The sequence below is a fragment of the Balaenoptera musculus genome, chromosome 9, assembly GCF_009873245.2.
Source record: "Balaenoptera musculus isolate JJ_BM4_2016_0621 chromosome 9, mBalMus1.pri.v3, whole genome shotgun sequence".
Taxonomy (NCBI): Eukaryota; Metazoa; Chordata; class Mammalia; order Artiodactyla; family Balaenopteridae; genus Balaenoptera; species Balaenoptera musculus.
Window position 1 is genome coordinate 9430346 of NC_045793.1, and position 16661 is coordinate 9447006.

At 34.7% G+C, this 16661-nt stretch overlaps 1 protein-coding gene across 2 annotated transcripts in view; it reads right to left on the bottom strand.

The window, feature by feature from the left end:
- The window catches only part of CNTNAP2 (contactin associated protein 2), a 2064798-nt gene that overhangs the window by 1542941 nt on the left and 505196 nt on the right, over positions 1-16661 (bottom strand). The gene's annotated exons all lie outside the window — the stretch shown is intronic.

Genomic DNA, 16661 nt, shown 5'->3' on the forward strand with positions numbered 1-16661 from the left:
ACACACACACACAGGGATGGAGGGGACAGAGAGAAAGACAGAGAGAAAGAGAGATTTTAAAAAATAACTTTACAAGGGACTGGTAGAAAAATATTTTTTTCATTGAACATTATTACACTTTGAAAAGAAAGCTACACTGAGGAAGGAGAATGGAGGGAACTCACATGAACAGAGGTCCTAATATTCTTCTGGAACATAGTAGGCTTTTACGTATACAATCTCATAGTAGAAAAAAAACCAAGAGGTATAGGTTCTTGAAGAGTTGTTTTCAACATCTACAGGAAGAATTGTAGGGAGAATGAAAAAGAAACAGCCTGTACCCATTCTTATTCTATAAAACCATATACTCTGCAAAATCACATGTAAAATATAGCTTCTAGGGCATAATGGGCCATTATTTACCTATGTATAATAGTAACTATGGATTTAGTAACTATTATGCCATCTCTTAACGCTGTTGAATATGGAAAATGGAGGTGTGGAACAAGGCAAGATTGATGCTTGAGGGTGGGGGCAAGGGAACATTTTCTCAAAAACCATGAACAAAATTTTGAGAAGAAAGAACTTTAATAGGGGAGATTACAGTATTCTTCAGGGTCCCTAGGAATAAAACTAAGAATTTAGCACCATTTGATTTCTACTCGATACACACACATAGACAATATATGTTATATATGCATGTTTTAAATACATAAGTATATATATGTGGTATATTTATACACATGAATTTAATAAAAGCAACAGTATTTCAAAACATTAAAAAATTAATTGTAATTTATAAACTTAACTATTTTATTGAATATCTTCTCTTTCCTCTAATCCCAGCTTCCCTAACTCCTCCTCCCCCACCCCCACCCCCACCCAATGCACACCTTAACCACACAGAAAGTTCCAAAGTCCTCTGAACATGCCATGAATTTACGTATGTTGGACCCTCTTTTACTTCTCTCCCGTCTCTGCAATACTTAGTCACCTTTCCTGTAAAGCTTTCTGTGAACCCCCCGACCCAGGTCACAATTGATTACCATCATTCTCTGATCCCTTAGCAGCACTCTGTTGACACTGCCACTAGGATTATTTTAGGATATTCAAAGGTTCTAGCGTTTTGAAATTAGTAGATCTGGCTTCCTAAAGGGCCAGTGTCAAACTCTGATCAACAGTTCTTCATATTCACCTCACTAGCTTTCCCATGAGGTCCCACAATCAATCCATATGAATCCCATCCATCTTCCAACACCTTCATCCAATTTCTTCAGAATAAATAATACATATAGTACAACCCATGTAAAAATGCCTTTGTTTGCCTCATGAACACTGTCTTTACAGCATGTCCCTGGTCAATATAACCACAGTTGATGTGACTTTGCTACATTTTGCTTTATTGCCATTTGTGCACTACATAAGGGAAAATAGATGGTGTCAATAAATTATAATCTGACTTACAGGAACACACAGAAAACTGTACTCCATAAAGTCAATTTGCGCAAATGCTATGATATGACAGTGGTATTGAACGTTTTGTATTTTCCCAGAAAATGGACTAAGAATAGTGCAGGTGAAAGATTAAAATAGCTTCTAAGAACACAAATAAGAGAAGGATTAAGAAAAGCCATAGCTTCCTTCTTTTCTCTCAAGAGTTCTTCAGTTGCTGTGATCAATATTACAAAGGTTTTCCATTTTGCGTCAACACTCCCCTCTACTAAGCTGTTAAGAAAGAATAAGTATAGAAGCTGACAGTTGACATATTGACATAGCCTAGAAAACAGAATTTAGCATTTAGTTTTTGTTTGGGGTAATGTTTTCTTTTTGTTGTTTGGGGTTTTTTTAATTTGTTCTTTATTTTCGTCTGCATGCATAATATATGATTATACAATTTAGACAGCCTGGGTTTGAATCTTAATTCTATGGCTTACAAACTGACTACCTATACAAAAATTACTTGATCTCTTTGTGCCTCCGTTTCTCAGCTATAAAATGGTCATAATAATGATACCTACCTCAAAGGAACAAGGTATGCATATTTAATGATTTAATTATGACAATTAAATCTATTAATATTGGGAAGTGCTTCTTATAATGGTATCTGACACATAACATAATAGGTGCTACATATGTGTTTTAAAAATAAAACTATACATGTATCATGATATAATTACTCTTTACAACTAAAACAATGGAACATATTCCTTAGATGTTATTATTATTACTATTATTATTAATTTGTATTGCAAGGCAAAAAGCCCTTTAAAATGTCTTAGAATTAATTTGGAATATAAACAAGTATAAAGCTTTAAATGGGAAAATCCAACCAACTTATATAAATTAATGTTACTGCTTTGTTTGGGAACACAGGCAAAAAAGGAAAGAAGGAAGAATGGAAAGAGAGATTGACCAAGAGAGAAAAAAGGAAGGGAAAAGGCAGAGAGACAGAGGGAAGGAAGGCCTGAAGAACGTAAGGTAGGAAGGCTGGCAGACAGAAAGGAAGACTTTAATATACCTGAAGAAAATATAATCCTGAAAAGTTGACATAATAATCAAAATACCTAAGCTGACATAACTTTTATGAGTGTTAGAAGGGCTTTTTGAAAAACTAAATTACAATCTGAAGACACATTAGTTATTATGAGTAGTACCATACAACTTCAAATTATTTCACCTACTTTACCTGTCCATTAACTTTTCAATATTTAATTAGCCTACTTTAAAACATTTCATATTAATTTTGTCCAAAATTAAAAGGAGAAAAGGAAATTGAGGATGTGTTAATGTTTTTTATAATGTTTGAATTAAATTAATTAGACATTTTCATAAACCTTTTACGCAAAGTTTGCTTTCTTTGTATAAGCATTAATTTGTAACTTTCTAATATAAATTATCCTAATTGAACCTAATATGTTCTATTGAGTATTGTGGAATTATTCCTTACTAAATTATATATGCAAATTTTCAACAGTGTAAATTGAGTTATTTCTAAGCTACATTAAAACTAAAAGCAATTATTTTGCATTTGTTTGCTTTTTTATATTTGAATACTTCTTGGTTTGCTTTAAAATATTACACTTGAAAATTATAAATATTACAATTAAGATAATAAATATGCCACTTATATGTACATAAAGCTATATTCATAAGCATCTTTATAGTCAAATATCTAAACATCCAACAGCAGAAATTCTAGGGCCCATGTATTATATTTTCGACTACATTTCTCAATGAATATTGTTTGATAATTACACTTAAATTATTAAATTATGTGGAAAACATAACATGATTGATTATATACAAACTGTGTTATGGTATACATTTTATATTTAGTTAGCCTAATAAATGTTTTCCTAAAAATATACATTATAGAATATTATATAACACAATATTATAGAAAATATTATAGAACATAGAAAATCAAGAATAAATTTATATTCAAAAATAGTTCAAAAAGGATAGAAAATTTTACCGACATAGCATGACTGAAGTAGTTCAAGCATTAAATTTCCCTTTGAGCTTCCTGGTATTCAAGAGAACTCGCAAAGAGGGTTATGCAAGTCTGTTTGACTTATGAAAGGAAGCATGAATATTGATATGGAAGGCAACTTTTATATCACTGAATTCATAAGAATGAAAAGCATTAAGGACATTATCTCCAACAACAGACATACTTATGGCTCATTTACATAAGAACTTTTGAAAAAGCCAATGCCATAATAAATTGTTACAATTATTTGTGTGGTGAATTGCACTTACATAATAATAATGGCTAAGTTTATTGAGCTTTTACTATGTGGGCACTCTTGAAGCACTTAATATGTATCAGCCTGTTTAAATGCCACAGCAACTGAAAAAAGTAGGTACTATAAGGCATGCATTTATTCAACCATATGTATCGATTACCTATTCTGTTCTAGGCACTTAGAATTCATTAGTAAACAAAACAGCAAAAAGCCTTTCCCACTGTTTTAGATTAACAAAACTGAGATTTAAGAGGGTAGGGAATCTAAGGTCACAAAGCAAGTCACCTGGTGGAGCCACTGTTTGAACCAGGCAGTCTGTTTAGCCTGAGTTCTTACAAATTAGGCCAGACATGCTTCAGATATGTAAATATATGCAAATATATATTAGTAATACATGTTAGGATTTTTGTAAATCCATTTCAAGTGACCAAAAGTCTGAGTTCTCTCTGACCAAATGGGAGGATGTGTTGCCTGTAGGAGAAAAAAGAGAAAGTGGGGAAAGAGCCAGTTTGGGGTGAAAATAACCAATCTCCCCAAAGCCAAAAATATTAATTAATTAATCCCTCAATTTATTTGTCTTTCTCAAACCTCTACTGAGTACCTACACTGTGCTACGTACTGTTACAGACCCTAGAGATCTCTGGATGACTAAGATATGATGTGTTTGTCTTTCAAGAGTCACCGTCTTGCTGGCTACTGGGGTGCTGAGGAAGATTCATTGCTGACAATTCAGTGAAGAAAGTACAACTATGTCCATATGCTCTGAATATTGAGGCATGGAGAGGGGGTGCCTATCCAGCTTGGGGGACAGGACAAGGAAGCAGTCCTGAAAGTTTTAGAGGAAGTTCATAGTCAAAACATCAAATATCCCAAAATTAAGATGAATGTAGATTAAGGGGAAATTATTTTTTAGAAAGCAAAGGAGAAAGGCAAGCCAATCAATCTTATTAGATAGGCACAGAGAACAAGAGAAAAACAGATGACAGAGCAGGAGGGAGAGAAGAGAGCAGGGAACGGAGAGAGAACATGAGAGAGACTGACAGACAGAGACAGACAAAACAGAGACAAAGAGAGAGCGAGACAGAGACACACACACACACACACACACAGAGAGAGAGATAGAGAACTGACTAGATGACTAATGAGAGAGCCTAGAAGAAAACACGGGTGAGAGAATCAGCACTTTTAGCCATTTAAACTGGGATCAATACTGGTTTTACCACCTAGTAGTCTGGGATCTTAAAGAACTTCTTACCTCCTCTCAGCCTTTGTTTTCTTATTTCTAAAACTAGATAAGTAATATCCATCTCAAAACATTGCTGAGAGAGTAAATACGATAATGCTTATGAAATATCTGACATCTAGTTACTCAAATAAATAGGACTTTTCTCCTTTCCACTATATATATTATTTTGGATGAACTCCTTGAGGTCTGGAAAGTGATGGTATTCCATCAGGACTCACTACCCCTATATTTGACATATTGCATATTTTAAGATAAAGGAACTTGAGAAATGGTAGCTTAAGGAAGAACTTTCTGACCTTCCCCTGGAAGCAGGTCATAAAACCCTCAAATGAAAGGTGCCCTCCCTATACCTAGAGGAAAAGAGCTCCCTTATCTCCAAAGACAAAAGGCTACTGAGAAGAATCCTAGTGAACTGGCCGTGCTAAGTCTTCCCCAGTTCACTACACCTGGCTCAGACCCTTTGTCTTATCCTATTTTTCCACGACTTTCCATTATTCATCACACCTAGAATAAAAAGGCTCAGGTGTAACCTCTTCTTTGGGTCTTCATTTCCTTATGGAGTCTCCCAGGTCATGTAAAACTTAAATACATTTGTATGCTTTTCTCTTGTTAACCTGTCTTTTGGGAAAGAGACCCAGCCAAGAACCTAGAAAAAAAATTTTTTTCCTCCCCTACAAAAGAGCACTAACTTGGACTTTTGAAGATTTTAGAAATTTCCCTTTAAACTAATATCATGTTAGCTTAGTAGTTGTAGTCGGTAATGACTTCATTCATTCATTCTTTCTTTCATTCAGTCTTTCTTTGGTAACTGTTTATTAAACAGTTAGTGTTTGGTGATATACTAAATGCCACAGGATCAAATTCAGTGGCTCCTGCCTGAGAGAAATTCAAAGCATTCTCAAAAGTAATTGCAGGGAAACATTCCAGTACGGAGATGTAAAGAGTGTACCTAGAACACAGAGGCCTGAGTTATTTGATCTGGGCTGTGCTTTGTTATTGTTGCTTGTGTTAGAAATCAGGGTTCCCACAAAACATGAAAGTAACATTTCTGAACTACATAATTCTTCATTGGCTGAAATGCTTTTTCCTAAATCAAATCTAGTTTGTGGTTCTAATAATGCAATTCTATCGGAGATGATGAAAAATTGGCAGGAAAAATTGTACAGCGCAAATCCTTCTAAGAAATAAGGGGGTTAAAATGTAATTTCTGAGCAGTCTTGTTCCTGAGTCAATTTAGTGTGCCTGAATTTGTGTAACACAACAAACTAGATTGTGTGGGGGGAAGGTTTGTTTCATTCCCCTAGATATTTGACGATTAAGTCTTCTAACTACTACTTGTGCTACTGACAATACTTTTTAGCTACTACTGTCTGGCTTACATGAATTCCATCACAGCATTCCTCCTATAACTCAAGAATGCTTTTCTGTAAAACATTTAGACATGATACAATGTACAACAATATACAATACTCTTCCATAGTCATACAAGTTAATAGTATCAATAACCATCAGCTTTTTATTTATAGAGTACCCTGATTATAATAAACTCTTGCTTAACACAAATAAAAAGTAGGAGAGGAAGAGTATAAAGTTCCTTGTTCTATACAACTTGCAGGAAATTAAAAGTGTGTGTGTGTGTGAGAGTGAGAGAGAGAGAGAGAGAGAAGCGGGTGCTGTGAATATATCGGGGGAGCCAGATTACTTAGTATTATGATTATATTTATGAAAACATCTCCCCTTTCAGCTGCTTCACTTTGCTTCCATCTCTACAAAGAGACACCCCCCACTGGATGGTTAACAGACTTCATGGCCAAGTCCAATGGCCCTAGAACTCATTCTCTTGGCTGCTCCATTACCCTTGACAGTTACAACTTCTTTAAAATGCTCTCCTGAGTATTCTTCTCTTAACTGCTTTCTAACATCCTTGGCTTTCTTTGGGACTTCTGATTTTTGCCTCATAAATGTTAAAGCCCTGGCTTCCAGGTATCTTTAAACTTAAATTTTTAATGACTTCTTCCATTTTGTTAGTTTCTGCGAAATGGATAAAGCAAATAGCTCATTCTCTTGTACTCGTCTTTAACTAGATCTCTTAGTCACTCTTCAAGTGCTTAGGGGTCATTCCCACAAGTTCTTTTAACCATCTGATATCATCGTTCTTCTGAAACTACCTTCCCTTTCTCATTTCTTTGGTTTGTCTCTAAAGATTCTTCCTTCCTCCCATTTCCAGAATCCTAGAACCATTTTCTGTCACGGGCTTCTCTCTCTTCTCTCTTGTCTTCATGCCTGGAAACTTTACCTATACTTCTCATACACCCCTACCAGATTTCTATGATTTATATCTAATTCTCTTTACACTACTATACTGGAAGAAACACAATTTGAAATGGCTTAGAAGATAAAGCCAAGACTCCTGAATCTGTAATTTTAGGCTATTTATTATCTTAACTTTTCATGTGCATACTTAATGATAGCTAAAAAGTGCTAAACAATGAACATTTATCATGATCCTTCTTAATTTCTTTGCATGTTTTTCCATTTCTTCTTCATTAAAAAACATGAAATAGAGATGATTGTTTTGCTCCTTTAATAGAAAAAGAATATGAAATTTTGAGTGGTAAAATACCATACTCAAAGTCATAGACAACCAAAGATTGGTGGAGAAAGTGCTCTAAGCTAGGTCTATAGAGATCAAATCATTTGCTTAACCTTTTACTGCCTCTTCAATACAATCAACCTTCTGTCTACTCATCCTCCAAGTGGAATTTCTGTTCTAGGAAGTTCAGCATCTTTTTATCAACCTTCACTTGACCTCAAATTTATTTCTATCCCATCTCCTAACTCATCCTTTTTTCCTATGTTGAAATAATTGTCTCCTACTTCTCCAAAAGTGTATATCCAACATTTTCCTCAAAGCCTACTTCAAGCTTTTCTTCTCTGTGAACTCTTCTTTGAAAAGCCTTACCTTAAGTAATATTTTTATTGTTATGTTGTCTACCACATAGATATGCTCTATGCTCTATTGGCTTGCAACATTCTTTAATGTTCCCATTGGTATACCATTTAGCTCTGCAGTTTGGTTTAAGTTTCATGAGGGTAGAAAGCATATTTTCTAGATCCCCTTCCTGAAGTCAGAGGGGGAAACTGGACCAGACTGGAATGTGTTTGTGGAGTTGGGTGGGTAAGATATCCCTTTTCCAAGAGGAAATGGAAAAGGATTGCCCAGAGAGACAGTGTCCAGTGATGGGACATATCTCCATCAGAGGTGGACACGTCATCCAACCTGCCACCCATCAAAAAGCATGTGCAACAGACAAAGCTGGAGTAAAAGGCAGAAATAAGGCATTTAACAATTTTTAAAAAAATGATCAAGGTGGGACCCTGAATTGGATCTTGGAACAGAAAGAAGGTATTCATGGGAAAACTGGTAAAATTCAAATGCAGTCTGGAGTTCAGTTAACAGTAATGTACAAATGTCAAGCAGTCAATATGGGGAAGGAGACGTAAAGGACTTTAAAGACACATTTTGAGCTGAGGCAACATAGGAAACTTTTTGTAACCTCTACAGGATGATATGGTTGCAGGACATAACAGATACAAAGCTTTTTATATCAAAACATACTTTATTTAATAAAGGAAACAGGAAGATTCCACTTTATTTCTGGCATAACTGTTAAATATAAGATGTAAATTCTTCTATTATATATTTTAAACCTACCGTTATGTGTGATATATTGTGACCAAACTTTAGTTAAAACCGAAATGAGCATTGTGATGAGAAAAATTTACAGATAAGTGATTTTTTTGAAAATAGAATGGATGGCTTACAAATTACTGGAAATAACACAAACCAGAGGAATTCAATGACAGGCAATAAAAGATTCTGAAATGAAAGCTCTAAAATATCAAAACCAATGAGGGTCATTCGAGTAGCAAAGAGCCTATGCATGAATCTATGATTCTGAACTAATGTAAGAAGAGAAAATACTCTCCTAAAATTTACGTCATTTAATGGAAAAAAAATCAAGAAGTAAATCAACCAGGAAGAATTTTGATAAGAAAAAATTGCTGAGCAATAGGCAGTAACCAAAACCATAATGACAGTTTTAAGTGGAAAATTACATTTATGGCTTTAATATATTCAGATTGCAAAAATAAAATAAAAGCCTAATAATAAAAATATTGGTCCTACCAATACAGGAACACGATGATACAAAAACAAATGATTCTAACACTAACAGGTGGTTGCAATTGTACATGTTAGTGTTCTCAATAGGTGATTGTTTCATGATTTTTTTTTAAGTCTCCAATATTGCAGTCACCTTGTATTTCCTTGAGGAGTCCTAAAACCATGGCTTTTACTCTTAGAGAACTTATAATATTATTTGGATGTAATAATAAGACTTATTAACACAATGTCAGTGATGCCAATTATTTCCCAAGAGGAGTATAGCCAGTACTCCCATTCCCACAAGCACTTTTGTGATGTGATTTTATCACCCTTTCCGTAAAATCAGGAGTCTCTTTCTCAGCTCCTTCCCCCACCATTAATCTTGCTTTGGCCAAGAGAACGCAGCAGATGCAGATACGATGCTAAATGGCTTACAGTTCTGAGCCTTAGAAAACCTTACAGCTTCTATGCTTCACCCTCTCGGACCTCTGTCTTTATTCAAAAGCGACATGATTGTCTATGTAAAATATCTCAAAGAGTCAACAACAACAACACAACCCTGCTGGAACCGATAAAAAACTACTATTGTATAAGAATAAAAGAAAAGGAAAGCAATGGGGGCTGTTTTCAATCAAGAGGTTTATAGGAGAGGAAAGCATGATGACTGGTTTTTGGAATGGTTAGGTGTAACCAAGAGGGGAGAGAATTTCTGGTGAGGGTACATGATGGGGAGATAACTTCAAATGAAAATAAGAAGGCCATATCTGCACAAAGGTAAAGCTATTTCGACTAAAATGGTGGGAGAAATACAGGGCTAAATGACAGCTATTTACTTTTACTCTGGTTTTGGCATTGTCCTAAAGGCCGTATGTGAATTACTGACTTGTTTATCACAAAAATTTATATGAATTCTGAATTATTAGCATCCATTTTACAGCTGGGGAAATTGAAGCTTAGAAAGTTAGGAGCTTACAGAAAGCACTTTCTTCAAAACTAACGTAGCCTCAAATTCTAACCTCAAATTATGGTTGACACTTTGAACTTTACCCAAGAACCAATAGAGATGAAATGTTTGGTTTGTTTTTTACAGGGTTGTCTCCATATGAGTGTGTGTGTGTGTGTGTGTGTGTGTGTGTGTGTTTGTGAGTGTGTGTGAGAGAGAGAGAGAGACAGAGAGAAAGAGAGAGAAAAGGAGGGAGGGAAGGAAAGAGAGAGGGAGAGAAGGATATCAGGGGGAGGGAGACAGCTTAGAGAAGGAGCACGCTAGCAAAGATAGAGACTAAAAGTAGCCCTCCTCCTTTTTTCATTCCTCTGCTCAGCTGGTATATGCACCTTGACATCACTTAAGGGGTCCTGGAAAATCCCAGTGCCACTAAGAGTGGCCTCAGTTAGAAAGGCGGACAAATAACCTCATTGTCTAGGGAAAGGGGAGAACAATCAGTTCATTTAAATTTTGAAGGTTTACAAAGAAAAACTACTTAATCCCAAAGAGGACGTAAGTGGAGGGAATGCTTGGAAGTTTCTTTTAGTTAACTTGTCTTGGTTAAGCATTCAAGGAGCTGGCTGGCACCATGGAAATTGGTTGTGTTTATGACTTGGGAATCTGAGTGCTAACAGTTGTCACAGTTGGAGAGCATGGGTAGAGAATATCTAATTAATGAATAATAAAGGAGCATGGTTGTCTTCTCTCAAAACCCTGGATTCTGAGTGAGGTTTCATCTTAGTAACGGTCCATCAGAGTGGGCATGCCAAGCCCTCAGTGGCTGCCAGGACAGGAATGGGGCTATGGCTCTGATGGGATGTACAGCCCCCTTACGGCTTGGACTGTGTAGGTACTAGGTTTCTTGCATAAATGTGTGTGATGGGATCAAGATAGACGTCTGATATTTTCTGTTAATAAGACATGTGACAGCGTAGGCCATTAAGAGGATAAAATGAAGAAGAAGTGTTTATAGTCACATCCCAAATTTGTGGAGCAGGTTTTATCTGTTTTATTTTGAAATAAACCGTGAAAGTATGCTGAATCACAATGTGTCTCTAAGCCTATTTAACTAGGGCAGGAGATTTCAACATTTCCTTTGCCAGACTTCACACACCTAGAAGTGAGAGCTTTGTTCTGTCCTCTGGGTTTCAATGCCAGGAATATCTCTGGCTATGTTTGTCATAGATACAGAAACACTGTCCATGACATAGGCTGGTATTCATTAGGGGCAAGACTGACAAAGTACACCCACAGGTCAGCATTTAGTTTCTCCTGCAGCCTACAGTTTCCACAAGTGATATTCAAAGATGGGATTTTTCCAAAAGTCCTCTTACCGAAGATTTGAAAAAACACTGGGGTAAGCAGCATGGAACTAGTTCTATGTGCTTAGTACATGTTGCCTAAGGAAAAGTGAAAGGCCTGCAATTTCTAGTTCCTCAGAAGGTATTTACTCACTCTAGTGGCATCTGAGTCTTCCTAAACTATTACATAATCTTTAAAAAAAAGACAAAACTACATTGAACAAATGCACACACTAAAGCATCAAAAGAGCCAGAAAGAGTGCCTTCCTATCTATTCCTTTAGAGGGACTGTGGCAGACTGAATCATTTTTGAACAAAACATGAATATATGCTCCTTTAAAGATTACAAAATTTGACTGTTCTGTGGAGAATCTGAAAGACAAGAACTACTAAAAAGCTGTGTTGATTCCTTTTTTGTCCCTGAGAGCTGTCTAAGAAAAATAATGTGAGAAAGCAGTTGCATTAGAATAGAACTGCACAGCTGCTTTGAAAAATGTTGTAGTTCTGGTATTAGAGTTTAAAGGAAAAGGCTGAAATCATTTTTAATGCAGGACATTGATTTTTCTTAAACTCTTTTAAATACCCATTTCTAAGGTGGCAGGAGATAACGTGACCTTTACATCTCTCCCAGTGTTTACACCTGAAGTGTGATCCAAACAGCACTGCTGCTCTGGGACAGTTCTATCAACACATGTTGGTCCAAAACCAAAATCACCAAAAATCTGATATACTTTAAAGCACATTTTCCACAGAAGGTGTTCATATACCTTTAAAAGCACAAATAAAATCCTAAGCAAACATAGATTTGCTTTTGGCATGTGACTGGTTATACATGATTGATATTATAACTGAATTATATCTGAAAAAATATGACCCTTAAGCTCTCCCCTGCTCTGAACATTACTTAATCTCTGGTCTACAGTAAATGGTGATGAAGACCAAGTGATGAAGTCTGAAATGTAATAGGTTATTTTTTAGGTCTGTGTCAATACACCTACAGCAAAACCACTATATCAAAGTGATGAGAATATACTAATGGAGAATGTGGGTCACTGAAAATATATGCTTATCGCCTCTTCTTCAATTTGTTGCTATGTGGCCTCAATAACTCAATTTCAAGACCTTGAAAACAAAGTAAAAACACACTGTGCTATCAATGTGGTTGGGGACAAAAGTTTCCCTAAAGCTTCTGGCCTAATTTTTTAACTACGGGCATTACTAACTCTTATACTTCTTATCTTTTCCTGTATCTTTCAAAATATGTTTGCAAGATAGTATCATCATATCAATTTACTCAATATTTATAGAATACCCATAACAGGAAAATGTACAAGTACAGATGGAACATCCACCAAGACATATCATATCCTGAGACATAAAACACACTGCAAAAAATTTAAAATAAATGAAATCATACAATGTAAACTCTCTAACAATAAAAAAATTATACCAGAAATCAATACCAAAAAGATATCTAAAAAAATCCAAAAAATTAAAAAAAATTTAAAAACCACACAGATTTCTAAATAACCCATGGGACAAAGAGGCACTCACAGGGAAACTATAATTAGAAATCAGTAAAATTTTTAAAAGATTTTAAAATTACAGAAAAGAAGTAAAACAAAAAGCTGGTTCTTTATCAATGATAATGATAAACCTCTAGTCAGACAAATCAGAGCAAATGAGAGAGAGAAAGAGAGGGGGAGTAAATTATCAACATCAGGAATGTAAAAGGGAATACCATGAGGATCCTTATGCTATTAAAAGGGTGATAAAATAATATTATTAACAAATGTATGTCAATAAATTCAGCAACTTAGTTGAAATGAACACACATGCAAAGATATAAACTACCAAAATTTACTCAAGAAGAAATAGATAGCCTGGATAGTCCCATATCTAGTAAAGAAATTAAATTCGCAGTTAAAATCCTTTCCAAAAAGTAAATTTTAGGCCCCAATTGTTTACTGGTGAATTCTTCCAAACACTGCAGAAAGAAAGAATACCACTTCTATACAAATCTTCTTGAAAAAAGAAAAGGAAGAAAACCTTTCCAACTCATTTTATGAAGCCAATATTACCCTACAGCAAAACTTGTCAAGAAATTATATAAAGCAACGGGTGAATATATTTCATGAATATGACACAGAATTATTACAAATATTAACAAGTCATATCCAACAATTTATGGAAGCAATAATATATCATACCAAGTGGGGTTTATTCCAGGAATATAAATTTGATTTAATATTCAAAAATCAACCAATATAATTCACTGTATCAACAAACTAAGAAGAAAAAGTATATGATCATCTCATTACATGTAGAAAAATTATTTGACAAAATTCAACTCATAATAAAAACTTCCAACAAACTAGTCATAGAAGGGAACTTCTTCAACCTGATAAACTATCTCTATAAAAAGCCTTCAACTAACATTATACTTGATAGACAAAGACAGTGTTTTTCCCCTAAGATTGGGAACAAAGCAAGGACTCACTACTCTCATTTGGAGGTCCTAATCAGTGCAATAAAGCGAGCAAAAAAAAAAATGAATGAATGAATACAAATTAGAAAGGAAAAAAATAACACTGTCATACTCGCAGGAGACGTGGTGGTCTAAGTAAAAAAACCTCAAATAATTTACAGAGAAGCTACCATAGTAAGTGAATTTAGCAAAGTCACAGGATACAGGATACAAAAATCATTGCATTCCTTTACATTAAATGAACAATTAGGAATTAGAATTAAGAAATAAGAGTATCATTTAAAATAGCAACAAAAACAAAATAGAGCTGGCAAAAAATATGCAAAACATGCATGCTTAAAAAACTAAAACATTAAAGAGATAAATTTTAAAAGCCTAAATAAATGGCACTATATAACATGTGCATGGACCAGAAGACTCAATATTGTTAGAACGTCAATTCTTCTCCGAAAATGAACTATAGATTCAATGTAATCTCAAAAATAACACCAGCATAGTTTTTGGTAGAATTTGGCAGACTGACTCTAAACTTTATATGGAAAAGCAAAGGTTCTAGAATGGACAAAACAACTTTGAGAAAGAGAAGCAAAGAAGGATTCACACTATCGATTTCTATAGGTACTTAATTTAAAGCTGAGAATTAAGACAATGTAGTACTGGTAAAAATGATATAAGTATACATCAGTGACATAGAATAGAGAAACTGAATATAGACTCACAAATTTTCCACAAAGTCACCAAGACAATTCAAAGGAGAAAAGATATTTTCAACAAAATGTTCTGTAACAATCATGTCTCCATATACAATTTTTTTAAGAGATCCCAACTTGAAATACATCATAGTCCTAAATGTAAAATACAGAACTATAAAACTGCTCAAAGAAAACACAGAAGAAAATATTTGTGACATAGGTTTAGGCAAAGATTTCTTATATAGGACATAAAAAGTATGAATCATTAAAAAATTTGATAAATAAAAATTAAAACTGATGCACTTTGAAAGAAACACTAAAGAGATTTTTTAATAAAAGCATAAAACAACAACAACAGAAACCCCACACAGACTAGAAACAGTATTTGTAAAGCATATATATGATTAAGGACTGGTATGCCCTATATATATATATAAAGAATATATATATAAAGAATTTATGTATAAAGAATTTATATATATAAAGAATTTATATATAAAAAGAATTTATATATATAAAGAATTTATATATATAAAGAATTTATATATAAAGAATTTATATATATAAAGGATTTATATATAAAGGATTTATATATATATAGAATTTATATATATAAAGAATTTATATATAAATATTTTATATATATAAAGAATTTTCACAGCTCAGCAACAGGAAAACAACTCGATTAAAAAAGTAGACATAATATTTGAACAGACACTTCACCAAAAAGAGATAAAGATGTCAAACAAGCAGATGAAAAAATGGTCAACATCATTAACCATGAGGAAATTGCCAATTAAAACCACAGCGAGAAACAATTACATACCTATGAAAGTGAATAGGCATATATATAAACAGACAATAGCAAAGGCTGAGGAGGACGCAAAACAATTGGAACTCTCATATTTTTTCTGGTGGGAATACAAAATGGCACAGCCTCAGCTTGGCAGCCTCTTGTGAAGTTAAATACACAAGAAATACACTTGCCATACAACTATCCTATCTAGGTCGTCACCCAACAGAAGTGAAGACATCTATCCACACAATACCCTGTACGTGGAAGCTTATAGCAGCTTCATTTAAAATCTACAAAACCAAGAAAAAACTCAAATGCCTGTCACCCAGTAAATGGCTAAACAAATTGTGCTACAGTGACCAAGAATGAACTACTGATATACGCTATGCAACTAGGAATCGTGAGAGCTTTATGATAAGTGAAAGAAGCAAGAATCAAAGTGTTGCAAAATGTATTATTACTTTTATATGACATTCCAGGCAAGGGTAAATACTGTAGAGACAGAAAAGAAAAACAGTGGTGTCACCAAGTTTTGGGGACTGAGGGAGGCACTGATTACAAAGAAACATGAGGGACCTTTTGGGGGCAGTGGAACCAAAATTTGATTTTGGCACTGGCTTCAGGATTATTTATCTTTGCCAAAATTCATAGTCATATATCTGAACAGGGTGGATTTTAACGCATTAAAGTATGATTTAATGGACCTGACTTCCATATTATATATTACGATTAAATTATAATTAAATTAGCTTAGGTATGGCTTAACCCAAGGTTGTCTGTAGACATTTGAAACAAAATGCTGAAGAATGAAAAACACATGATTTTCAGACAGAAATCAGAAGGAGACTGTTATTGGGGAGAAACCTTTCTGGAAACCCACGACTCACCACACAGGAAGCCCTTATTCAACCTGTGAGTCAATCCAGGTCAGAAGCAACGTGTGGAGTGACAGCTCAGTGCCTCTGGAAAAATGCCAGCCTCAGAACTGTGTGAGTATCAGGGACAGATCAGCTGCTGAATCTTTCGGTCCAAAAATCAAAACTGGACCTATTCCAACACTTTTTACCCTCCATTTCCCATCCTTATCTCTGTGTTTCAACCACTTAATCACAATCCTTTCACATTCCCAGCCTCACTTCATGTTCAGAACGTCACTCCTCATGCGGATGGTGAAGTGACTGGAGCCGTGAAATAGGAGAAAAAGATGGGGGGATGAGGACCTTCAGCCTATGAAAGAAACGATGAGGGAATTTACGATTC